Raw genomic sequence first — 17615 nt, 5'->3', positions numbered from 1 at the left:
ATTGTTCCTATTGTTATACTTTATAAATTCTTATTGTTTATGCGTTGTCCAGAAGGAACCTGGACGCAAGCATTTGATTGGACGGTGTATAACATGTGTATCCTGTACATATACAACTAATAAAACTTGAAACTAGGCCACAAATATAGACTGTTCTCATTGACCAGTTAAGCCTGTACTCAGAGACAGAATACGGTATGGAATTGTATTGAATAGTTTGGGGTAGGCCTCGTCTCCAAGGTTGGTTGACTGTGAAGTGATTTATTGTATGAGTGATCCAATAGGTTAATCAGGAAGCGGGGTGGAATTGCCTTTGTGGGCCCTGCTCATTGGCTGAATTTGATTGGTGAATGACATTCCGCACGCTATGCTAATAGTAAACATGGACACACCCATATCATTACCTGCTATATTGATGAGGTAACGTTATAATCAATACCTGATATACTGATGAGGTAACGTTATAATCAATACCATATCAATACCTGCTATACTGATGAGGTAACGTTATAATCAATACCTGTGATTCTGATGAGGTAACGTTATAATCAATACCTGATATACTGATGAGGTAACGTTATAATCAATACCATATCAATACCTGCTATACTGATGAGGTAACGTTATAATCATTACCTGCTATATTGATGAGGTAACGTTATAATCAATACCTGATATACTGATGAGGTAACGTTATAATCAATACCATATCAATACCTGCTATACTGATGAGGTAACGTTATAATCAATACCTGTGATTCTGATGAGGTAACGTTATAATCAATACCTGATATACTGATGAGGTAACGTTATAATCAATACCATATCAATACCTGCTATACTGATGAGGTAACGTTATAATCAATACCTGCTATACTGATGAGGTAACGTTATAATCAATACCTGCTATACTGATGAGGTCACGTTATAATCAATACCATATCAATACCTGCTATACTGATGAGGTCACGTTATAATCAAGCTCATGTAAATACTGTTTCACTCTGGGCTTTGTTTTGAAAGACTCCGTAGGTGGGGGGGGGGGAGAGGCTCTGTCTCGTCGCTAGAACTGCCACAAACTTGTTTCTTCTGTCAGAATAGTCTTCACCACAACGTTAAACGACGTAGTAAAACCTCAAATGGCACCTTATTTCGTTTTTACAGTGGACTACTTTTCACCAGGGCCCAATGTGGAATAAGGTTTAATTCAGGACACAATCAGCAACTGTCTAGACTTCTCTCTTAAATATCCATCTGAGTACCAGGTCTCTCCAGGTATACTGACATAGTGTTGTGTTGTGATACCTTGGCAGGGCCAGCTCAATCTGCTCCAAGACTCAGAGATTTAGACCACCAAGGCAGGGCCAGCTCAATCTGCTCCAAGACTCAGAGATTTAGACCACCAAGGCAGGGCCAGCTCAATCTGCTCCAAGACTCAGAGATTTAGATCACCAAGGCAGGGCCAGCTCAATCTGCTCCAAGACTCAGACATTTAGACCACCAAGGCAGGGCCAGCTCAATCTGCTCCAAGACTCAGAGATTTAGACCACCAAGGCAGGGCCAGCTCAATCTGCTCCAAGACTCAGAGATTTAGACCACCAAGGCAGGGCCAGCTCACTCTGCTCCAAGACTCAGAGATTTAGATACCAAGGCAGGGCCAGCTCAATCTGCTCCAAGACTCAGAGATTTAGACCACCAAGGCAGGGCCAGCTCAATCTGCTCCAAGACAGGGCCAGCTCAATCTGCTCCAAGACTCAGAGATTTAGACCACCAAGGCAGGGCCAGCTCAATCTGCTCCAAGACTCAGAGATTTAGACCACCAAGGCAGGGCCAGCTCAATCTGCTCCAAGACTCAGAGATTTAGACCACCAAGGCAGGGCCAGCTCAATCTGCTCCAAGACTCAGAGATTTAGATACCTTGGCAGGGCCAGCTCAATCTGCTCCAAGACTCAGAGATTTAGACCACCAAGGCAGGGCCAGCTCAATCTGCTCCAAGACTCAGAGATTTAGACCACCAAGGCAGGGCCAGCTCAATCTGCTCCAAGACAGGGCCAGCTCAATCTGCTCCAAGGCAGGGCCAGCTCAATCTGCTCCAAGACTCAGAGATTTAGACCACCAAGGCAGGGCCAGCTCAATCTGCTCCAAGACAGGGCCAGCTCACTCTGCTCCAAGACTCAGAGATTTAGATACCAAGGCAGGGCCAGCTCAATCTGCTCCAAGACAGGGCCAGCTCACTCTGCTCCAAGACTCAGAGATTTAGATACCTTGGCAGGGCCAGCTCAATCTGCTCCAAGACTCAGAGATTTAGACCACCAAGGCAGTGCCAGCTCAATCTGCTCCAAGACTCAGAGATTTAGACCACCAAGGCAGGGCCAGCTCAATCTGCTCCAAGACAGGGCCAGCTCAATCTGCTCCAAGACTCAGAGATTTAGACCACCAAGGCAGGGCCAGCTCAATCTGCTCCAAGACTCAGAGATTTAGACCACCAAGGCAGGGCCAGCTCAATCTGCTCCAAGACTCAGAGATTTAGACCACCAAGGCAGGGCCAGCTCAATCTGCTCCAAGACTCAGAGATTTAGACCACCAAGGCAGGGCCAGCTCAATCTGCTCCAAGACTCAGAGATTTAGACCACCAAGGCAGGGCCAGCTCAATCTGCTCCAAGACTCAGAGATTTAGATACCTTGGCAGGGCCAGCTCAATCTGCTCCAAGACTCAGAGATTTAGACCACCAAGGCAGGGCCAGCTCAATCTGCTCCAAGACTCAGAGATTTAGACCACCAAGGCAGGGCCAGCTCAATCTGCTCCAAGACTCAGAGATTTAGACCACCAAGGCAGGGCCAGCTCAATCTGCTCCAAGACTCAGAGATTTAGATACCTTGGCAGGGCCAGCTCAATCTGCTCCAAGACTCAGAGATTTAGACCACCAAGGCAGGGCCAGCTCAATCTGCTCCAAGACTCAGAGATTTAGACCACCAAGGCAGGGCCAGCTCAATCTGCTCCAAGACTCAGAGATTTAGACCACCAAGGCAGGGCCAGCTCAATCTGCTCCAAGACTCAGAGATTTAGATACCAAGGCAGGGCCAGCTCAATCTGCTCCAAGACTCAGAGATTTAGACCACCAAGGCAGGGCCAGCTCAATCTGCTCCAAGACTCAGAGATTTAGATACCAAGGCAGGGCCAGCTCACTCTGCTCCAAGACTCAGAGATTTAGATACCAAGGCAGGGCCAGCTCACTCTGCTCCAAGACTCAGAGATTTAGATACCAAGGCAGGGCCAGCTCACTCTGCTCCAAGACTCAGAGATTTAGATACCAAGGCAGGGCCAGCTCACTCTGCTCCAAGACTCAGAGATTTAGATACCAAGGCAGGGCCAGCTCACTCTGCTCCAAGACTCAGAGATTTAGATACCAAGGCAGGGCCAGCTCACTCTGCTCCAAGACTCAGAGATTTAGATACCAAGGCAGGGCCAGCTCACTCTGCTCCAAGACTCAGAGATTTAGATACCAAGGCAGGGCCAGCTCAATCTGCTCCAAGACAGGGCCAGCTCACTCTGCTCCAAGACTCAGAGATTTAGCCTTTAACTCCTTGCCCTGCTGCAGAGCACCACTGTAGTAACTTTACAGCTACCTAGCATACTGCCTATATATATATATATTTTGTTTCTGATTGTTATTAACTCAATGTTTAATATATGTTTATAATAATACATTATAAACTTGGGTAATAGATAATTAACTCTGGTAATTTGTCTAATAGATGATGAATAATATATTGATAACTCAGACGATGTTTCTGGTGGATTATTAACACAGACAAGGGTGTCTGTAAAATCACCATCATGATTGTATAAGGTCAGTTTGGGTTTGCTCTCATCCACAGAAATGGAGCATGATGGCAATACCCATCACATGTCCAACGTTGTCCCCTTTATCCCTCCGCCCTATTGGAAACAAAGCATATTGCCACTTTAAAAGAAAAGATTTCCATTATCAAAGACATTCAAACTTCATTGAGGAAGAAAGAGACAGTTTGGTGACGTGTCATGTGATCTCTAATACCAGCAGTGACAGTCCTAAGAACGGCACTACTTTTTCCCCTAATATAGTGCACTACTTTTCCCCCCTAATATAGTGCACTACTTTTTCCCCCTAATATAGTGCACTACTTTTCCCCCCTAATATAGTGCACTACTTTCACCCTAATATAGTGCACTACTTTCTCCTCCTAATAGAGTCACTACTTTACCCCTCAAATAGTGCACTACTTTTCCCCCCTAATATAGTGCCCTACTTTTCCCCCCTAGTTTAATGCACTACTTTTTCCCCCTAATATAGTGCCCTACTTTTCCCCCCTAATATAATGCACTACTTTTTCCCCCTAATATAGTGCCCTACTTTTTCCTCCTAATATAGTGCACTACTTTTTTCCCCTAATATAGTGCACTACTTTTTCCTCCTAATATAGTGCACTACTTTTTCCCCCTAATATAGTGCACTACTTTTTTCCCCTAATATAGTGCACTACTTTTTCCTCCTAATATAGTGCACTACTTTTTTCCCCTAATATAGTGCACTACTTTTTCCTCCTAATATAGTGCACTACTTTTTCCCCCTAATATAGTGCACTACTTTTTTCCCCTAATATAGTGCACTACTTTTTTCCCCTAATATATAATGCACTACTTTTTTCCCCTAAAATAGTGCACTACTTTTTCACCTTAATATAGTGAACTACTTTTCCCCCCTACTTTAGTGCACAACTTTTTCCCCATATAGTGCACTACTTTTTTCCCCTAATATAATGCACTACTTTTTCCCCCTAATATAGTGCACTACTTTTCCCCCCTACTTTAGTGCACAACTTTTTCCCCATATAGTGCACTACTGCTCCCCCCTACTTTAGTGCACAACTTTTTCCCCATATAGTGCACTACTTTTCCCCCCTAATATAGTGCACTACTTTTTCCCCCTAATATAGTGCACTACTTTTTCACCTTAATATAGTGCACTACTTTTTTCCCCTAATATAGTGCACTACTTTCCCCCTAATATAGTGCACTACTTTTCCCCCTAATATAGTGCACTACTTTCCCCCCTAATATAGTGCACTACATTTTCCCCCTAATATAGTGCACTACTTTTTCCCACTAATATAGTGAACTACTTTTCCCCATAATATAGCGCACTACTTTTTCAACCTAATATAGTGCACTACTTTCCCCCCTAATGTAATGCACTACCTTTTCCCCCTAATATAGTGCACTACTTTTTCCCACTAATATAGTGCACTACTTTTTCCTCCTAATATAGTGCACTACTTTTCCCCCCTAATATAGTCACTACTTTTCCCCCTAATATAATGCACTACTTTTTCCCCCAATATAGTGCCCTACTTTTCCCCCCTAATATAATGCACTACTTTTTCCCCCTAATATAGTGCCCTACTTTTTCCTCCTAATATAGTGCACTACTTTTTTCCCCTAATATAGTGCACTACTTTTTCCCACTAATATAGTGCACTACTTTTTCCTCCTAATATAGTGCACTACTTTTTCCCACTAATACAGTGCACTACTTTTCCCCCCTAATGTAATGCACTACCTTTTCCCCCTAATATAGTGCACTACTTTCCCCCCTAATATAATGCACTACTTTTCCCCCCTACTTTAGTGCACAACTTTTCCCCCATATAGTGCACTACTTTTTCCCCCTAATATAGTGCACTACTTTTCCCCCCTACTTTAGTGCACAACTTTTCCCCCATATAGTGCACTACTTTTTCCCCCTAATATAGTGCACTACTTTTCCCCCATATAGTGCAATACTTTTTCCCCCTAATATAGTGCACTACTTTTTCAACCTAATATAGTGCACTACTTTCCCCCCTGATATAGTGCACTACTTTTCCCCCCTAATATAATGCACTACTTTTCCCCCCTACTTTAGTGCACAACTTTTCCCCATATAGTGCACTACTTTTCCCCTAATATAGTGCACTACTTTTCCCCCATATAGTGCAATACTTTTCCCCCCTAATATAGTGCACTACTTTTTCAACCTAATATAGTGCACTACTTTCCCCCTGATATAGTGCACTACTTTTCCCCCCTAATATAATGCACTACTTTTTCCCCCTAATATAGTGCACAACTTTTTCCCCATATAGTGCACTACTGCTCCCCCCTACTTTAGTGCACAACTTTTTCCCCATATACTGCACTACTTTTCCCCCCTAATATAGTGCACTACTTTTTCCCCCTAATATAGTGCACTACTTTTTCACCTTAATATAGTGCACTACTTTTTTCCCCTAATATAGTGCACTACTTTCCCCCCTAATATAGTGCACTACTTTTCCCCCCTAATATAGTGCACTACTTTCCCCCCCTAATATAGTGCACTACATTTTCCCCCTAATATAGTGCACTACTTTTTCCCACTAATATAGTGCAAAACTTTTTCCCACTAATATAGTGAACTACTTTTCCCCATAATATAGCGCACTACTTTTTCAACCTAATATAGTGCACTACTTTCCCCCCTAATATAGCGCACTACTTTTTCCCCCTAATATAGTGCACTACCTTTTCCCCCTAATATAGTGCACTACTTTTTCCCACTAATATAGTGCACTACTTTTTCCTCCTAATATAGTGCACTACTTTTTCCCCCAATATAGTGCACTACTTTTTCCCACTAATACAGTGCACTACTTTTCCCCCCTAATATAGTGCACTACTTTTTCCCACTAATACAGTGCACTACTTTTCCCCCCTAATGTAATGCACTACCTTTTCCCCCTAATATAGTGCAATACTTTTCCCCCAAATATAGTGCACTACTTTTCCCCCCTAATACAGTGCACTACTTTTTCCCCCTAATATAGTGCACTACTTTTTCCCACTAATATAGTGCCCTACTTTTCCCCCTTAATATAGTGCACTACTTTTTCACCTTAATATAGTGCACTACTTTCCCCCTAATATAGTGCACTACTTTCCCCCCTATATAGAGCGCTACTTTTTCACCTTAATATAGTGAACTACTTTCCCCCCTAATATAATGCACTACTTTTCCCCCCTACTTTAGTGCACAACTTTTCCCCCATATAGTGCACTACTTTTCCCCTAATATAGTGCACTACTTTTCCCCCATATAGTGCAATACTTTTTCCCCCTAATATAGTGCACTACTTTTTCAACCTAATATAGTGCACTACTTTCCCCCCTGATATAGTGCACTACTTTTCCCCCCTAATATAATGCACTACTTTTCCCCTAATATAGTGCACTACTTTTTCCCCCTATATAGAGCACTACTTTCTCCCCTTAATATAGTGCACTACTTTTCCCCCCTAATATAGTCACTACTTTTCCCCCCTAAAATAGTGCACTACTTTTTCCCCCTGATATAGTGCCCTACTTTTCCCTCCCCTAATATAGTGCACTACTTTTCCCCCTAATTTAGTGCACTACTTTTCCCCTTAATATAGTCCACTACTTTTTCCCCTAATATAGTGCACTACTTTTTCTACCTAATATAGTGCACTACTTTTCCCCCATTAGGTGCATTACTTTTCCCCCTAATATAGTGCACTACTTTTTCCCCCTAATATAGTGCACTACTTTTTCCCCCTAATTTAGTGCACTACTTTTCCCCCTTAATATAGTCCACTACTTTTTCCCCCTAATATAATGCACTACTTTTTCACCTTAATATAGTGCACTACTTTTCCCCCCTAATTTAGTGCACTACTTTTTCCCCCTAATATAGTGCACTACTTTTTCCCCCTTTATTGTGCACTACTTTTCCCCCCTAATTTAGTCCACTACTTTTTCCCTCTAATATAATGCACTACTTTTTCACCTTAATATAGTGCACTACTTTTTCCCCCTAATATAGTGCACTACTTTTCCCCCATATAGTGCACTACTTTTTCCCCCTAATATAGTGCACTACTTTTTCCCCCTAATATAGTGCACTACTTTTTCCCCCTAATATAGTGCACTACTTTTCCCCCCTAATATAATGCATTACTTTTTCTACCTAATATAGTGCACTACTTTTTCCCCCTAATATAGTGCACTACTTTTTCCCCCTAATATAATGCACTACTTTTTCCCCCTAATATAGTGCACTACATTTTTTATTCTCTATATAGTTCACTACATTTTTTATTCTCTATCTATTGCACTACATAGGGAATATGACCCCATTTGTGCCGCACACGCGGTTTCCTGCAGCTGTCACAGTATTCTCTTTTACTTCCTGTCTGTAATGGAGACGTGTCAGAAGAGCCCGCACATATATTATCAGAACTTACACACACACACACACACACACACACACACACACACACACACACACACACACACACACCAAGTTAATATAACACACATCTTATAACAATGTCTCTGCATCCCTCCCCTCCTCAAGGAGTAAGGAAATAGCTTTAAACTAACGTGAAATTATTTCACACTTAATACTAAACAAATAGCTAAGTTTATGCCCACATCATGCATATAAAATTGATAGTGAGTAGATAGAATGGATTTCAACCTTTTTTTGTTGAACAAGGCAAGTCAGTAAAGAACAAATTCTTATTTACAGCGACGCTGGGCCAATTGTGCACTGCCCTATAGGACTTCCGATCACGGCCGGTTGTGATACAGCCCGGGATCGAACCCGGGTCTGTAGTGACGCCTCTTGCACTGTGATGCAGTGCTTTGGACCGCTGAGCCACTCAGTATCCATTCTAGGGAAGAATGCATGGAGAGGAGATAGAGCAATATGACTTTCAAATTCCACACATTCTCTGTGTTCTTCCTAAATGGCACGCTATGCCCCAGTGGACTACTTTGGACCAGGAACCCCATAGGGAATAGGGTGCGTTTTGGGACACTGCCAGTGTGCTGCCTGGCAGTACCAGTGGACAGAGTAACAACTGTACATTCTGTCTCTGTTTATATAAACTCAACGAGACAACCTGACCTAGGTAGAAGATTACCACACAACACAAACAGACATGATCCTATCACTATCAACAGAGGACATGGAAGAGAGTGTGTACAGCCCAAATGGCACCCTATTCCCCATAACGTGTACTACTTTTGACCAGAGCCTATAGCGCACTATATAGGGAATAAGGTGCTATTTAGGATGCAGACAATGCCTCCCCATGAATGACTCCCCACTGCTACGTCCACTGTAATATCATGTGGAGATAGTGAGCCTGTCTTCTACAATGCTCATACCAACGTGACAACTTGTGATTCTAGAGCTAGAGGACTCCTGATATCTCCAGGAGTGATTCTAGAGCTAGAGGACTCCTGATATCTCCAGGAGTGATACTAGAGCTAGAGGACTCCTGATATCTCCAGGAGTGATTCTAGAGCTAGAGGACTCCTGATATCTCCAGGAGGGGTTCTAGAGCTAGAGGACTCCTGATATCTCCAGGAGTGATACTAGAGCTAGAGGACTCCTGATATCTCCAGGAGGGGTTCTAGAGCTTGAGGACTCCTGATATCTCCAGGAGGGGTTCTAGAGCTTGAGGACTCCTGATATCTCCAGGAGGGGTTCTAGAGCTAGAGGACTCCTGATATCTCCAGGAGTTATTCTAGAGCTAGAGGACTCCTGATATCTCCAGGAGGGGTTCTAGAGCTAGAGGACTCCTGATATCTCCAGGAGTGATTCTAGAGCTAGAGGACTCCTGATATCTCCAGGAGTGATACTAGAGCTAGAGGACTCCTGATATCTCCAGGAGTGATTTTAGAGCTTGAGGACTCCTGATATCTCCAGGAGGGGTTCTAGAGCTTGAGGACTCCTGATATCTCCAGGAGGGGTTCTAGAGCTAGAGGTCTCCTGATATCTCCAGGAGTGATACTAGAGCTTGAGGACTCCTGATATCTCCAGGAGGGGTTCTAGAGCTAGAGGGCACCTGATATCTCCAGGAGTTATTCTAGAGTTAGAGGACTCCTGATATCTCCAGGAGGGGTTCTAGAGCTAGAGGACTCCTGATATCTCCAGGAGGGGTTCTAGAGCTAGAGGACTCCTGATATCTCCAGGAGGGGTTCTAGAGCTAGAGGACTCCTGATATCTCCAGGAGTGATACTAGAGCTAGAGGACTCCTGATATCTCCAGGAGTTATTCTAGAGCTAGAGGACTCCTGATATCTCCAGGAGGGGTTCTAGAGCTAGAGGACTCCTGATATCTCCAGGAGGGGTTCTAGAGCTAGAGGACTCCTGATATCTCCAGGAGGGGTTCTAGAGCTAGAGGACTCCTGATATCTCCAGGAGGGGTTCTAGAGCTAGAGGTCTCCTGATATCTCCAGGAGTGATACTAGAGCTAGAGGACTCCTGATATCTCCAGGAGTTATTCTAGAGCTAGAGGACTCCTGATATCTCCAGGAGGGGTTCTAGAGCTAGAGGACTCCTGATATCTCCAGGAGGGGTTCTAGAGCTAGAGGACTCCTGATATCTCCAGGAGTTGTTCTAGAGCTAGAGGACTCCTGATATCTCCAGGAGTGGTTCTAGAGCTAGAGGACTCCTGATATCTCCAGGAGTGATTCTAGAGCTAGAGGACTCTTGATATCTCCAGGAGTGATTCTAGAGGACTCCTGATATCTCCGGGAGTGATTCTAGAGGTAGAGGACTCCTGATATCTCCAGGAGTGATACTAGAGCTAGAGGACTCCTGATAACTCCAGGAGTGATACTAGAGCTACAGGACTCCTGATATCTCCAGGAGTTATTCTAGAGCTAGAGTACTCCTGATATCTCCAGGAGTGATACTAGAGCTAGAGGGCTCCTGATATCTCCAGGAGTGATTCTAGAGCTAGAGGACTCCTGATATCTCCAGGAGTGATTCTAGAGCTAGAGGACTCCTGATATCTCCAGGAGTGATTCTAGAGGACTCCTGATATCTCCAGGAGTGATTCTAGAGCTAGAGGACTCCTGATATCTCCAGGAGTGATTCTAGAGGACTCCTGATATCTCCAGGAGTGATTCTAGAGCTAGAGGACTCCTGATATCTCCAGGAGTGATTCTAGAGGACTCCTGATATCTCCAGGAGTGATTCTAGAGCTAGAGGGCTCCTGATATCTCCAGGAGTGATTCTAGAGGACTCCTGATATCTCCAGGAGTGATTCTAGAGCTAGAGGGCTCCTGATATCTCCAGGAGTGATTCTAGAGGACTCCTGATATCTCCTGGAGTGATTCTAGAGCTAGAGGACTCCTGATATCTCCAGGAGTGATTCTAGAGGACTCCTGATATCTCCAGGAGTGATTCTAGAGCTAGAGGACTCCTGATATCTCCAGGAGTGATTATATAGTTAGAGGACTCCTGATATCTGATGCTTTTTGTTTGTCACACCAATTCTCTGTCAACCCTTAGATACTATTGTGCGTGAAAAGCCCAGGAGGTCGGCCGTTGCTGAAACACTGGAACCGACAATCATACCACGCTCAAAGTCGCTTAGGTCACTCGTTTTGCCCCTGCTATCATTCAATCAAACGTCGGCCTGCTTTATGTAGCAACCCACGTCCACGTGCCTCACTGTCTGTAGGAGCGAACCATTTTGGTGAACTCAAATACAAGAGAACTGCTCACTGATTTCCTGGAGGAATGCAGACACAGTGAGTCAACTAGTCCTGGGTGGTGAAGAGACAGAGAGAGTGGGGAGTTTTAGGTTCCTGGGAACTATCATGGACTGCACACTCTCTTTTAATGCCAATACTCAAAACACCAATACTCAAAACACCAATACTCAAAACATCAATCAAAGAAAAAAAAAGCCAGCAACTACTGTACTTCCTATGCAGACTGAGACAACAGGAATATCAACACCAGGATACTGTCTAACTAATACACCAGACTGAGACAACAGGAATATCAACACCAGGATACTGTCTAACTAATACACCAGACTGAGACAACAGGAATATCAACACCAGGATACTGTCTAACTAATACACCAGACTGAGACAACAGGAATATCAACACCAGGATACTGTCTAACTAATACACCAGACTGAGACAACAGGAATATCAACACCAGGATACTGTCTAACTAATACACCAGACTGAGACAACAGGAATATCAACACCAGGATACTGTCTAACTAATACACCAGACTGAGACAACAGGAATATCAACACCAGGATACTGTCTAACTAATACACCAGACTGAGACAACAGGAATATCAACACCAGGATACTGTCTAACTAATACACCAGACTGAGACAACAGGAATATCAACACCAGGATACTGTCTAACTAATACACCAGACTGAGAACAACAGGAATATCAACACCAGGATACTGTCTAACTAATACACCAGACTGAGACAACAGGAATATCAACACCAGGATACTGTCTAACTAATACACCAGACTGAGACAACAGGAATATCAACACCAGGATACTGTCTAACTAATACACCAGACTGAGAACAACAGGAATATCAACACCAGGATACTGTCTAACTAATACACCAGACTGAGACAACAGGAATATCAACACCAGGATACTGTCTAACTAATACACCAGACTGAGACAACAGGAATATCAACACCAGGATACTGTCTAACTAATACACCAGACTGAGACAACAGGAATATCAACACCAGGATACTGTCTAACTAATACACCAGACTGAGACAACAGGAATATCAACACCAGGATACTGTCTAACTAATACACCAGACTGAGACAACAGGAATATCAACACCAGGATACTGTCTAACTAATACACCAGACTGAGACAACAGGAATATCAACACCAGGATACTGTCTAACTAATACACCAGACTGAGACAACAGGAATATCAACACCAGGATACTGTCTAACTAATACACCAGACTGAGACAACAGGAATATCAACACCAGGATACTGTCTAACTAATACACCAGACTGAGAACAACAGGAATATCAACACCAGGATACTGTCTAACTAATACACCAGACTGAGACAACAGGAATATCAACACCAGGATACTGTCTAACTAATACACCAGACTGAGACAACAGGAATATCAACACCAGGATACTGTCTAACTAATACACCAGACTGAGAACAACAGGAATATCAACACCAGGATACTGTCTAACTAATACACCAGACTGAGACAACAGGAATATCAACACCAGGATACTGTCTAACTAATACACCAGACTGAGACAACAGGAATATCAACACCAGGATACTGTCTAACTAATACACCAGACTGAGACAACAGGAATATCAACACCAGGATACTGTCTAACTAATACACCAGACTGAGACAACAGGAATATCAACACCAGGATACTGTCTAACTAATACACCAGACTGAGACAACAGGAATATCAACACCAGGATACTGTCTAACTAATACACCAGACTGAGACAACAGGAATATCAACACCAGGATACTGTCTAACTAATACACCAGACTGAGACAACAGGAATATCAACACCAGGATACTGTCTAACTAATACACCAGACTGAGACAACAGGAATATCAACACCAGGATACTGTCTAACTAATACACCAGACTGAGACAACAGGAATATCAACACCAGGATACTGTCTAACTAATACACCAGACTGAGACAACAGGAATATCAACACCAGGATACTGTCTAACTAATACACCAGACTGAGACAACAGGAATATCAACACCAGGATACTGTCTAACTAATACACCAGACTGAGAACAACAGGAATATCAACACCAGGATACTGTCTAACTAATACACCAGACTGAGACAACAGGAATATCAACACCAGGATACTGTCTAACTAATACACCAGACTGAGACAACAGGAATATCAACACCAGGATACTGTCTAACTAATACACCAGACTGAGACAACAGGAATATCAACACCAGGATACTGTCTAACTAATACACCAGACTGAGACAACAGGAATATCAACACCAGGATACTGTCTAACTAATACACCAGACTGAGACAACAGGAATATCAACACCAGGATACTGTCTAACTAATACACCAGACTGAGACAACAGGAATATCAACACCAGGATACTGTCTAACTAATACACCAGACTGAGACAACAGGAATATCAACACCAGGATACTGTCTAACTAATACACCAGACTGAGACAACAGGAATATCAACACCAGGATACTGTCTAACTAATACACCAGACTGAGACAACAGGAATATCAACACCAGGATACTGTCTAACTAATACACCAGACTGAGACAACAGGAATATCAACACCAGGATACTGTCTAACTAATACACCAGACTGAGACAACAGGAATATCAACACCAGGATACTGTCTAACTAATACACCAGACTGAGACAACAGGAATATCAACACCAGGATACTGTCTAACTAATACACCAGACTGAGACAACAGGAATATCAACACCAGGATACTGTCTAACTAATACACCAGACTGAGACAACAGGAATATCAACACCAGGATACTGTCTAACTAATACACCAGACTGAGACAACAGGAATATCAACACCAGGATACTGTCTAACTAATACACCAGACTGAGACAACAGGAATATCAACACCAGGATACTGTCTAACTAATACACCAGACTGAGACAACAGGAATATCAACACCAGGATACTGTCTAACTAATACACCAGACTGAGACAACAGGAATATCAACACCAGGATACTGTCTAACTAATACACCAGACTGAGACAACAGGAATATCAACACCAGGATACTGTCTAACTAATACACCAGACTGAGACAACAGGAATATCAACACCAGGATACTGTCTAACTAATACACCAGACTGAGACAACAGGAATATCAACACCAGGATACTGTCTAACTAATACACCAGACTGAGACAACAGGAATATCAACACCAGGATACTGTCTAACTAATACACCAGACTGAGACAACAGGAATATCAACACCAGGATACTGTCTAACTAATACACCAGACTGAGACAACAGGAATATCAACACCAGGATACTGTCTAACTAATACACCAGACTGAGACAACAGGAATATCAACACCAGGATACTGTCTAACTAATACACCAGACTGAGACAACAGGAATATCAACACCAGGATACTGTCTAACTAATACACCAGACTGAGACAACAGGAATATCAACACCAGGATACTGTCTAACTAATACACCAGACTGAGACAACAGGAATATCAACACCAGGATACTGTCTAACTAATACACCAGACTGAGACAACAGGAATATCAACACCAGGATACTGTCTAACTAATACACCAGACTGAGACAACAGGAATATCAACACCAGGATACTGTCTAACTAATACACCAGACTGAGACAACAGGAATATCAACACCAGGATACTGTCTAACTAATACACCAGACTGAGACAACAGGAATATCAACACCAGGATACTGTCTAACTAATACACCAGACTGAGACAACAGGAATATCAACACCAGGATACTGTCTAACTAATACACCAGACTGAGACAACAGGAATATCAACACCAGGATACTGTCTAACTAATACACCAGACTGAGACAACAGGAATATCAACACCAGGATACTGTCTAACTAATACACCAGACTGAGACAACAGGAATATCAACACCAGGATACTGTCTAACTAATACACCAGACTGAGACAACAGGAATATCAACACCAGGATACTGTCTAACTAATACACCAGACTGAGACAACAGGAATATCAACACCAGGATACTGTCTAACTAATACACCAGACTGAGACAACAGGAATATCAACACCAGGATACTGTCTAACTAATACACCAGACTGAGACAACAGGAATATCAACACCAGGATACTGTCTAACTAATACACCAGACTGAGACAACAGGAATATCAACACCAGGATACTGTCTAACTAATACACCAGACTGAGACAACAGGAATATCAACACCAGGATACTGTCTAACTAATACACCAGACTGAGACAACAGGAATATCAACACCAGGATACTGTCTAACTAATACACCAGACTGAGACAACAGGAATATCAACACCAGGATACTGTCTAACTAATACACCAGACTGAGACAACAGGAATATCAACACCAGGATACTGTCTAACTAATACACCAGACTGAGACAACAGGAATATCAACACCAGGATACTGTCTAACTAATACACCAGACTGAGACAACAGGAATATCAACACCAGGATACTGTCTAACTAATACACCAGACTGAGACAACAGGAATATCAACACCAGGATACTGTCTAACTAATACACCAGACTGAGACAACAGGAATATCAACACCAGGATACTGTCTAACTAATACACCAGACTGAGACAACAGGAATATCAACACCAGGATACTGTCTAACTAATACACCAGACTGAGACAACAGGAATATCAACACCAGGATACTGTCTAACTAATACACCAGACTGAGAACAACAGGAATATCAACACCAGGATACTGTCTAACTAATACACCAGACTGAGACAACAGGAATATCAACACCAGGATACTGTCTAACTAATACACCAGACTGAGAACAACAGGAATATCAACACCAGGATACTGTCTAACTAATACACCAGACTGAGACAACAGGAATATCAACACCAGGATACTGTCTAACTAATACACCAGACTGAGACAACAGGAATATCAACACCAGGATACTGTCTAACTAATACACCAGACTGAGACAACAGGAATATCAACACCAGGATACTGTCTAACTAATACACCAGACTGAGACAACAGGAATATCAACACCAGGATACTGTCTAACTAATACACCAGACTGAGAACAACAGGAATATCAACACCAGGATACTGTCTAACTAATACACCAGACTGAGACAACAGGAATATCAACACCAGGATACTGTCTAACTAATACACCAGACTGAGACAACAGGAATATCAACACCAGGATACTGTCTAACTAATACACCAGACTGAGACAACAGGAATATCAACACCAGGATACTGTCTAACTAATACACCAGACTGAGACAACAGGAATATCAACACCAGGATACTGTCTAACTAATACACCAGACTGAGACAACAGGAATATCAACACCAGGATACTGTCTAACTAATACACCAGACTGAGACAACAGGAATATCAACACCAGGATACTGTCTAACTAATACACCAGACTGAGACAACAGGAATATCAACACCAGGATACTGTCTAACTAATACACCAGACTGAGACAACAGGAATATCAACACCAGGATACTGTCTAACTAATACACCAGACTGAGACAACAGGAATATCAACACCAGGATACTGTCTAACTAATACACCAGACTGAGACAACAGGAATATCAACACCAGGATACTGTCTAACTAATACACCAGACTGAGACAACAGGAATATCAACACCAGGATACTGTCTAACTAATACACCAGACTGAGACAACAGGAATATCAACACCAGGATACTGTCTAACTAATACACCAGACTGAGACAACAGGAATATCAACACCAGGATACTGTCTAACTAATACACCAGACTGAGACAACAGGAATATCAACACCAGGATACTGTCTAACTAATACACCAGACTGAGACAACAGGAATATCAACACCAGGATACTGTCTAACTAATACACCAGACTGAGACAACAGGAATA

This window comes from Salmo salar, chromosome ssa20 (assembly GCF_905237065.1).
Source record: "Salmo salar chromosome ssa20, Ssal_v3.1, whole genome shotgun sequence".
Taxonomy (NCBI): Eukaryota; Metazoa; Chordata; class Actinopteri; order Salmoniformes; family Salmonidae; genus Salmo; species Salmo salar.
Note: the sequence above shows the minus strand (reverse complement) of the source record.